This window comes from Cebus imitator, unplaced genomic scaffold, assembly GCF_001604975.1.
Source record: "Cebus imitator isolate Cc_AM_T3 unplaced genomic scaffold, Cebus_imitator-1.0 Scaffold138, whole genome shotgun sequence".
In the NCBI taxonomy this organism is placed as follows: domain Eukaryota; kingdom Metazoa; phylum Chordata; class Mammalia; order Primates; family Cebidae; genus Cebus; species Cebus imitator.
The window spans coordinates 5,093,286-5,102,880 of NW_016107453.1; positions in this window are offsets into that span (position 1 = coordinate 5,093,286).

A 9,595-nucleotide genomic window follows, 5' to 3' on the forward strand; every position below is an offset into this window, starting at 1 on the left:
GGGGAAAGGAAGGAAAGAGAGGGAAGGGAAGGGAAGGGAAGGGAAGGGAAGGGAAGGGAAGGGAAGGGAAGGGAAGGGAAGGGAAGGGAGGAAGGACAGAAGGGAATTCTCCAAAACTTCTGTCATAACATGAGCTATGTCTCTCTTTCCCTAGCCTCTCAGTTGAATAACAACTCCTTTCCACAACACTGAGTGCTGTGTACCCAGAAGACCTAATTTTATTTGAAGAAAGAATTATTGAGATTTCACACCAGCCACGATATTATTTCACTTTTTCCAAGATGCTTTGCATTGTGCAAAACTGACTTTCCCCTCTCCTTTACTTTCTTGTCTCTGTCAATACCAACGTCATTTTCTCTGCTCATCAGGCTCCACAGTTCTGGGCCATCCTTGTTGTGAAGTTCACAGAATTTCAAGACCAGAATGAACACTAGGTCACCACCTATCCTGGAGTTCTCCCTCTGGTGATTTTGTCTGTCTCACCCATGACTGGGAAGCTTCCACCACCTATACTCCCATGGAATAGCCAATTTAGCTCTCAGGGATATATTTGAGGAAAAAAGTTAGAGGCTATTGCCCATATACTTGAGAAAAAAGAGGCTATTGCCCATTAGTCCCCATTCTGATCTCTGGAGACAAGAAGCAAATTCATTTCTCCTGCCATATTATAAACTGGTAAATGTGTTTTGATAACCCACATCACTTCTTCCCTCACAAGTCTAATATCTTTCCTCACAAGAGACCAAAAGGATGCATTTCCACTAAGTTTCTCTTCCTTGGACATCTCATGTACCTTCCTCTTTCATCATGTCCAAGGTTGATATATTTGACTTCCAGACTGTTTCATGAGTCCATCACTTCCTTTCCTTTACTGGGGATAAAACTCAACTCAGGCCCACGTCACACCTTTCTTGAATTCTCCTAGGCTCACATATCTTCCTCTCCAATCCATTCTACAAGGTATTGCAGGTTTCCATAAACATAATTCTGAATCCTGTGAAACTGCATATATGAGCGTGTGTTTCTGTTACTTCAGATGTGAGTCATCACCAAATAGTAAATTACTGAAGAGAAGTACTTGGGATAAATGTTTGAAAAAATGGTAAAGTCACAGGTAACCACACACACAAAATGATAATAAAACAGAGAAGTCACAAAATCTGTAGTAATGGATGATTTAAAATAAGATGAATGACACAGACTTGATAGATTCAAAAATGTATTTTATTGGGAAACTGATTTGCCATGTAGAGCACAAACGCTCGTGGCCACGGTCGCACCATTGGAAGAAGCCATGAAACTTAAGGGTTAAATTTCAGGAAACAATTGGCATATAATCTTTCTTCCATTAACATCAAAGCCTATCTATGGCAAAAATAGTTCAAAGAGATTTAAACAGTCACAGCTGTCTTCCTGTTGTTACTTCAGCAGCAAATAATGCTCTGATAGTGATTTTCTAACAGAAAGAGGTCTACCATGCTCTGTAGCAAAATAGATAATCAGCCATCACAAACACAGCTAGAATGAGAGCCATTGACACAGCCATAGCTTGACCTATCCCCACAGCCAGAGCCAGGGCTATAGCCACAGTCTCCACAGGGATCTCACAGGTGAGTGTCAATGTAAGGGGTAATTCTGCATGTCTGAATGATCCCCACAATTGATCGATCGCAGACCTTCACATGCAGTCAGGGGTGGGTGGGACACACTGAGTCCACCTGGTCAGTCTCATACCAATTTGCTTCAGAGGACCTCATTTTACTAGGTATTCCAGCTGTGTTAGGACGTTGCTCTAAATGAACTGCTACCTGGGGCTTTTCTCCAGTTGATAATGAGCCTGGAACAATACTGGCTTCTTTTCCATCAATCCTATTCTATTAAAAGCATTTCACATGTGACTCATGACCCTACATAGGCCAAAATATGTGGTTTGTCCTCTAACTAAATTAAATGTCCGTGAAATTTTGTCTGGGTCTGTGTCTGTGTGCATGTGTATATGTAAATACATAGGACAATATTAAACCTGCTTAACAGGGATTTTAATTCCTGTTAAACAAGATTAGTATTATTATTCTTATTTTACAGAAAAAGTGCCAGAATTTTTTCCAAAAAAAAATCAAGTGATTTGGCCAGAACCACACAGCTATATAATGACAGAAGTATAACCTACTTATCAGACTCCAAATTCCATATTCTTTGAGTTTGACCTAAAAAGAACAGAACCCAAAAAAATCAGCTTTCATAAAAACATTGAAATGCCAATATTAACATTCCATAAATTGTGAACATCTATGACTTGTTTTTTGATGCCAACAAATCCTTTCTTACATTTCCTTTTGACCTTCATATATTTGTATAAACCAAATGCAAATTGGCAATTTTTACCTCTGCCTTGTATGAGTTCCAAGTCTCCCTCAATGAACAAAGCATCATTATCACTTGCTCATCCAGTCATGCTGCTAGGGGTCGGAATTGTCTGCTATTCTTCTTCCTGAAAGATGAGTAAGGTAGGAGAAAGATAGGGCTAAGAGAGAAAGAATATAGTTTTTTATGTCTCTTCAATGCTGGGTCTAAGCCTGTGTAAAGTATATTATCTTTAACCATGATCATATATAATTAAGCCATAAAATAAAAGCCTTCTTGAGATCTGGACTTCCATCATTATTGTCTGTGCCTTTCTTTCACCACCAAAAAAAAAAAAAAAAAACCACAATACATACACAATTCTTTAAAATTCCATGAATCATTCCACATGGCAAATTCTTCCCTGCCTTCTCCCTAGACAAGTATAGAATGATGATATTTACTTGCACAAATTTAATTAGATATTTCACTACATAATCACTAAAAAAAAAAAAATTCAATTTATCCATCATGGATTGAGAGCATGCCATAGGTAAGGCACAACCAGAGTCAACCATATTGGTATGCAGTCCCAGCAGTTTATAGGGCCAGTGCTCAGAAAAGTTTCCTGTGCTTGGAGTTTAATGCTTTGAAGCCCCCAGCTTTAAGCTCTTAATACTTTTATCTTTGAATTTGTGGTTTGTTAATGAAGTCTGTAGGGCAATGGAACATGTGCTGAGGGTGGGGTGTTAACTCACATGCAGTCCCACCTCTCATCTCCAGCCCACCTCCCCAGCACAGGTCCTTGGTTTTTAGTTCCCTCACCCAGTGACGGCTGCCACCTTCTTTCCCTGAAAGGAGCCTGAGCACAAGCATGGGACAGGTCAAGATGGAACAGCTGTGAGGATCTAGATTCACCCAACAGGTATTCCCATGCCAAGAACACATGACATTAATAGCAAACAAAAAGCATCATGACATGTCAAGATAGCATATTTTCCATTTGCCCTGGACTCTGCAAATTATGTAGCTGGGCCTAGATAAAGCCTAGCATTGAGCGGATGTAAGTGTCAAAAAACACACATTCTCAGACCTTCAAATTTCCATTAATATTTCAGGAATTGGTCCTTGACCCCACACACCCATCCACCACTCACTCCACCTTGTTGCTTCCGTTCACAACCAAGTTTCTTCAACAAGTAGGCTGTGCCCAGAAGTTAACCAACCTTTTACTCATTAATTTCTCAAGTAATTGCAATTAGTATTCTATCCCCATCATGTAACTAAGGTTGCTCTCAATAAGTCACCAAGGACGTCCTTTTTCTGCCTGGTTACCAAATAGACCACAGCATTATTTAACCCCTTTGAAGCATTTTACAACACAAACCGCCATTCTTTATTGAATTTTAACTCCTAACCTCATTATTTTTTCCAGAAAATAGATAATTCCTTACAAATTACAACTGATCAAAAGTCTATATTTGCCAGTTACCACTCAACTGGTCTTGCTGCAAAATATTCTTAAATATAGTCCCAAACATATTATTAAATTGGTCTCTATTAAGGTTTGGCTATTTTATTATAAATATATCTTAATTAATATTTTGATAACAAATAAAATGAACATGATCAAACACTCAATAAACAAATCCTTGTTAAGTGTTATGCCACATTGCCTGAAGCATTGTGTACAATAATTTATTACCAAAAATAAATGCTCAACAGTATGTCACTAGGTGAGGCATCATGGCATAGCTTGAAGTTCATTAACTGTGGTGGAAACAGATGTCACCTGTTAAATACTTCTGACCTAGAAACATTATTATGCATAGTGTATAGAAAGAGCAGTAAGAGATGATACTAAGTACATTTTTTTCCTTACAGCAACTCACCAGTGAATACCAGCAATGTTAAGTCAAGAACTTATCGAGTCATTGACTCAAACCAGGAAAAATACCCTCCAACAGAAAAATCTATGGGCACTTAATTAATTAAGCAAATCTTCAAAATGCGCACGCGCATGTGTGTGTGTGTGTGTGTGTGTGTGTGTGTGTGTATAAAACACATGGTTACATATAACACATGGTCTCAGTCACCAAATCATGGCCACTTTGTTAATGCAGTGAATGTGTGTGTGTGTGTGTGTGTGTGTATCTCCTTGTAAAAGTATTGTGAAAGGCAGCACAGTTATTTTAATTCCAGTTTCACAGAAAGGATAAAAATAAGACAAAGAATGAGTTTTTCCTAAGGTCTCCCACTCCTAAGTGGCTCCATGACAGCTTTCAGATCCAGAGCTCACTCTTCTCTGGACCCATGTCTTATAAGATGGTTTCCCAGCCTCTTACTTGAGGCTTGACATAAGAAAAAGATAACTAGTTCCCCCAAAAGAATCATTCCATTAAAAAATATTTCCAGCTATCAGAGAAATCCCCACATGCTTCACACTCTCTCAGCATTCAACAATGAATAGGTCCCAATGCACTTACCATCCCTGTGGAACTGATGTCTGCACTGGGGGCCTCTTAAAGTAATTTTTACGAATCTTGATGCACCATCCTTATCTAATGGTCTTCTCTGTTTCCAGTGTCCAGCTGGTATGGCAGGTTGATTGATGGCTGCAGATGAGCTGATGTGACATCTTTTAGCCAAGCCTTTCAAGTTATCCAAATTCTGTGACTATTCGCAAAAGAAGCCTCAGACTGCCTCTGCTAATCTGACTCTTCCTGTAAAGACCAGACCTCTGCAAGTAAGATGGCATGTTATTGATGCTTCCTCCTTTTTTGGCCCCTCAGGTTATTTCTCCAATCATTCAACAGTCTACCTCCCATTCATCCTTCAAGGACGATCTTTTTGTCTCCCAGCACTTTCCAGTCCCCATCATCTCTGAATTTAATGTCTCTTTTTTTATTTTTTTCCCAAAGCACCCTGTGCATAACTATTAGAAATATTATCATATCTGCATCATAGCCTGCTAGCAAGATGCAGGTAAATACACTCACTGGGAAAAAATAAATAAATAAATATTTCCATCTTAGCCAGTTTCAGACTACCAGGATGATGTCACTGATTGTGGAGCTGAGACGAGATATACACAATCAACCTTCACAAGTCAGCACAGGCTGGCTCTGGCACGCCGCTGCAAGAGAAGCATCCTGGTGTGGCACTGAGAAACACAGATTCTGGTTTCAACTAATTAGCTCTGCCTCTGCCACTAATTAGCTCTGAAATCTTGGACAATTTATTTAATTTATCTGTGCCTCAGTTTTCTCATCTTAAAATGAATATAATGATAGTACCTACCTCTTAGGGTTGTGAAGATAATTTGAGTTACTATCTGTAAATCACTTAGAATAGTACCTAGCCAATAGTAAGTGCTATTTAAGAAAATTTATTTGTAATATAAATCAGAATGTGTGATCTTGTTATCTCTCCCATACATAAGAGTGCAAAATTCCTAGAGTTTAGAACTTTATCTTGTGCCGTTAAATCTATAGCATCTAATAAAGTCATTATACAAAATTTTATAAATGTTTGATAAATTACTATTGATAGTTCAGAATCTAAAATAGAGGTTGGTCCATAAAAGGGGAATTTTTGTCTTTCCTCAAAGCATCAATACACACACACACACACACACACACACACATACACACACATATAACACACAATCTTATCTCCTCCCTACTTTGAAATTCTAATTTATTCAATGCTAGAAGATATCTCTCTACAATGTGGTCAGGTTTCTAAAACTAACTGATAATATCTGATCTCTCTCCATTACAGAATTTTATGGTAAATCATCTTATTGTTTTCTGTTCTATATTCAGTGTCATTATTCTTCTCAAGCCTCTGTATTTGAAAGCCACTCTTTGTTCATATAATCCCAGAGGTTACAGTAAAAAGAAACTTCAGAGGGCAGTTAGTTCTGCCCCGCTCCCAGATGCCAGGAATGCATTCACAAAATATCCATGAACTAGTGACTGAGACCAGGCGTTAGTGTCTTTAGAGACAGGGAGATGGAGTCTCGCTCAGTCGCACAGGCTAGAGTGCAGTGGTGCAATTTCAGATCACTGCAACCTCTGCCTCCCAGGTTCAAGCAATTCTTCTCCCTCAGCCTCCTGAGTGGCTGGGACTACAGGCGAATGCCACCACACCTGGCTAATTTTTTATATTTTTAGTAAAGACAATGTTTCACCGTGTTCACCAGGATAGTCTCAATCTCCTGACCTCATGATCCACCTGCCCTGGCCTCCCAAAATCCTGGGATTACAGACGTGACCCATCGTGCCTGGCTAGAGAAATTTCTTGGGTTAAGAAGTCTGACCCATTGAATCTTCTATTCATGCATTCTGATTACAGTCTCTTGAATTGTGCAAAGCAAATAGAACACAGTTACCTTATTATCTTCAAATATACAATACCACAGGCAATGTTTCCTGCTCCAACTTTTAAAATCATAAACACTATGAAACAGGGTTTTTTTTTCTAGTAAGGGAAAGCCTCCATGCTTCTGTTTTCAAATGCTAATGTTCAGCATATCTGATAATTTAGTGCTGACTTCTTTCCTTGTATTTCCTATATCTTGCCCTTCTATTATTTTTATCTTTATGGACCTAATAATGGTTTGTTTTCTAAGCATATCACTGTGACTAGCTCACAAAATTGTGGTATATCTTCTCCGAGGTACAGAATATCATTATCACTGCTGTTCCCTTATGACAGTTAAATCACAGTAGAAAATATACAGAAAAAGGAGGATTACCCCAAGAGATTTTTTTTTTCTTATGGCAAAGGAAATACTAAAGATCAACAAAATCCATACTTAACACAAAGCCTTAAGTTCTCATTCATTTGTGTAAATATTTTATAAGTAAATCATGAATGGTAAACCTTTATAATTTTTATCCTCAAAAAAAAGCCATCCTCCCATCACACTTCCAGAAGCCAAGCATTTTTCTGCATTTACTTATCATATTTCTTCTTTTTCAAGTAGTTTAATAATGTTGCTATTTTTAATTAACTCTGTGGGTTGTTTAACAAAAAACAAGCTCTTAGGAAATAAATACAATATATAAAATGGCACACCATGGTCAATAGAGTTCTAAGATGGCCCCCATGATCCATACCAGTGGCCATGCTTTCCCGTAAATCCCTCACCTTGGGTATAAGAGGCAGGACGTGTAACAGCCTTCTAACCAATTGAATACAGTAGAGGAGATGGCATAGCACCCGCATGATAATGTGACTTCACAGGGCCACAGTGAAGACATTTTCAGTTAATCGTTTTTCAGGTGACTAAACACATGACTTAAGAAAAGAAGTTGCTTTTATCTGTTTTATTATTATTCATTTTGAATCTTATATACAAAGCAAAGATTCATAGACGAGCCTTAATTTAAAACACATAAATAGCATCCTGGGTATAACTTTGTTACAATCTTCATCTTGTAGCTTTTTGTTTGTTTTTGTATAAACCCAAATGCCACCAATGATAGACTGGATAAAGAAAATGTGGCACATATACACCATGGAATAATTTGCAGTCATAAAAAAGAATTAGCTCACGTCCTTTGCAGAGACATGGATGAAACTGGAAATCATTCTTCTCAGCAAACTGACACAAGAACAGAAAACCAAACACTGCATGTTCTCACTCATAAGTGGGTGTTGAACAATGAGAACACATGGACACAGGGAACATCACACACCAGGGCCTGGTGGGGTGGGGGGCTAGGGGAGGAATAGCAGTGGGTGGAGGGATTGCAGAAGGAAGCAATAGGAGAAATACCTAACGTAGATGATGGGGCGATGGATGCAGCAAACCACCACCACGGCACATATATAACTATGTAACAAACCTGCACGATCTGCACATGTACCCCAGATCTTAAAGTATAATAAATAAATTTTCTTTAAAATAAATAAATAAAGCCTACGTATTCCTTGATTTTGTATTCCTTGAGTATGATTTCTTTTCTTGTTCATCTTATGCTCCCATTGACTATCCATAGGCACAACTGTACATCTAGGCTGTCATTAATTATTTTCTCAATTAAATTGAATTGAATCAGGTTAAATAAAAGACTTGCAGTAATGTCTATGATACATTAAACGAAAGAAAGATTGAACTCAGAATCTTTATTAAGCTATTGTACCACATAAAAGGCCAGAAATTTTTGGCTTAGAGCAATTGAAATGACACTTCAAAGAAGGACAAGTTAGTTATAAGAAACACAAACAGAATTTGGCAAGATAGTGTCTCTGGCAGTGAAGAAAAAGGAGGAAGAGATGATGTTCTATTTTCAGACCTTTGCAATTTGCCAGTGATGACACCATTTTAATACTTATTATCCCTACGTTTCTTTATAGTTAAGCTGACTTCTACTCTCTACATGTAAATTCTTTGGGATCAAGAAGATTCCCACAAAGTATTGTGAGAAAATGACCCAGTTTACACTACTTGGCAATAGCAGTTATTAAAATGAGTAATGAGAACTGATATTCATCACCGCTAGGTATTACTCAACAGAAGCTCATAAAAGCAATGATCTAGTTAACAACTTTACACCTATGGCTAATGTTGCAACCACCACAATCCCCTTTTATAAACAGAGTTTATAATCACTACATCATTTATTTTGTCATCTTAGTATAACAGCAAGTAGGGTAATCATGACAATGTATAAATGTGGGCCTGCCTGGCTAAGCAGTCCTATTAAGAGGGACTCTACTAGTTTCATAACAGACAGTTGCTCTCTCAGAAGCTTTAAATTACCAACAAAGTGTAATTGTTTAAATTTCTGGGAGAATGTAAATGCCAACAATAACTAGTCATTACTTTTTCTGAATTAAAGGAGAATTCCAAGTAAGCTGGTATGGGGCTGTGATGCCATTTTGGGCAGAGCAGAAATCCAAGAAAAGGCATGCCTCTTGTTAGAAAAGCAAGAAATGCTTTATTCATACTAACTGCCAAGACTGTGTTTAGAACCAACAACTTTTCAAAATGAGGGTGTAATGACAAACCATGTGTGATGCCTTGCTAGTCAGGATATATTTTGTGCTGATTACACAATTTTGCTGGTCTTTTCAAAAGAAGAGAACCACAGCCACATACTGCATATGATTTTGAAAGAAAAAGAAAACCATCTCAAAGAAGATAAAACTGTGCTCCTACAGGTAATAGAAAGCATCGTATATGCACTTGAGAATTAAAATCCATAGAACAGGTAGACTTTAAAACAGGCAGCAAAAA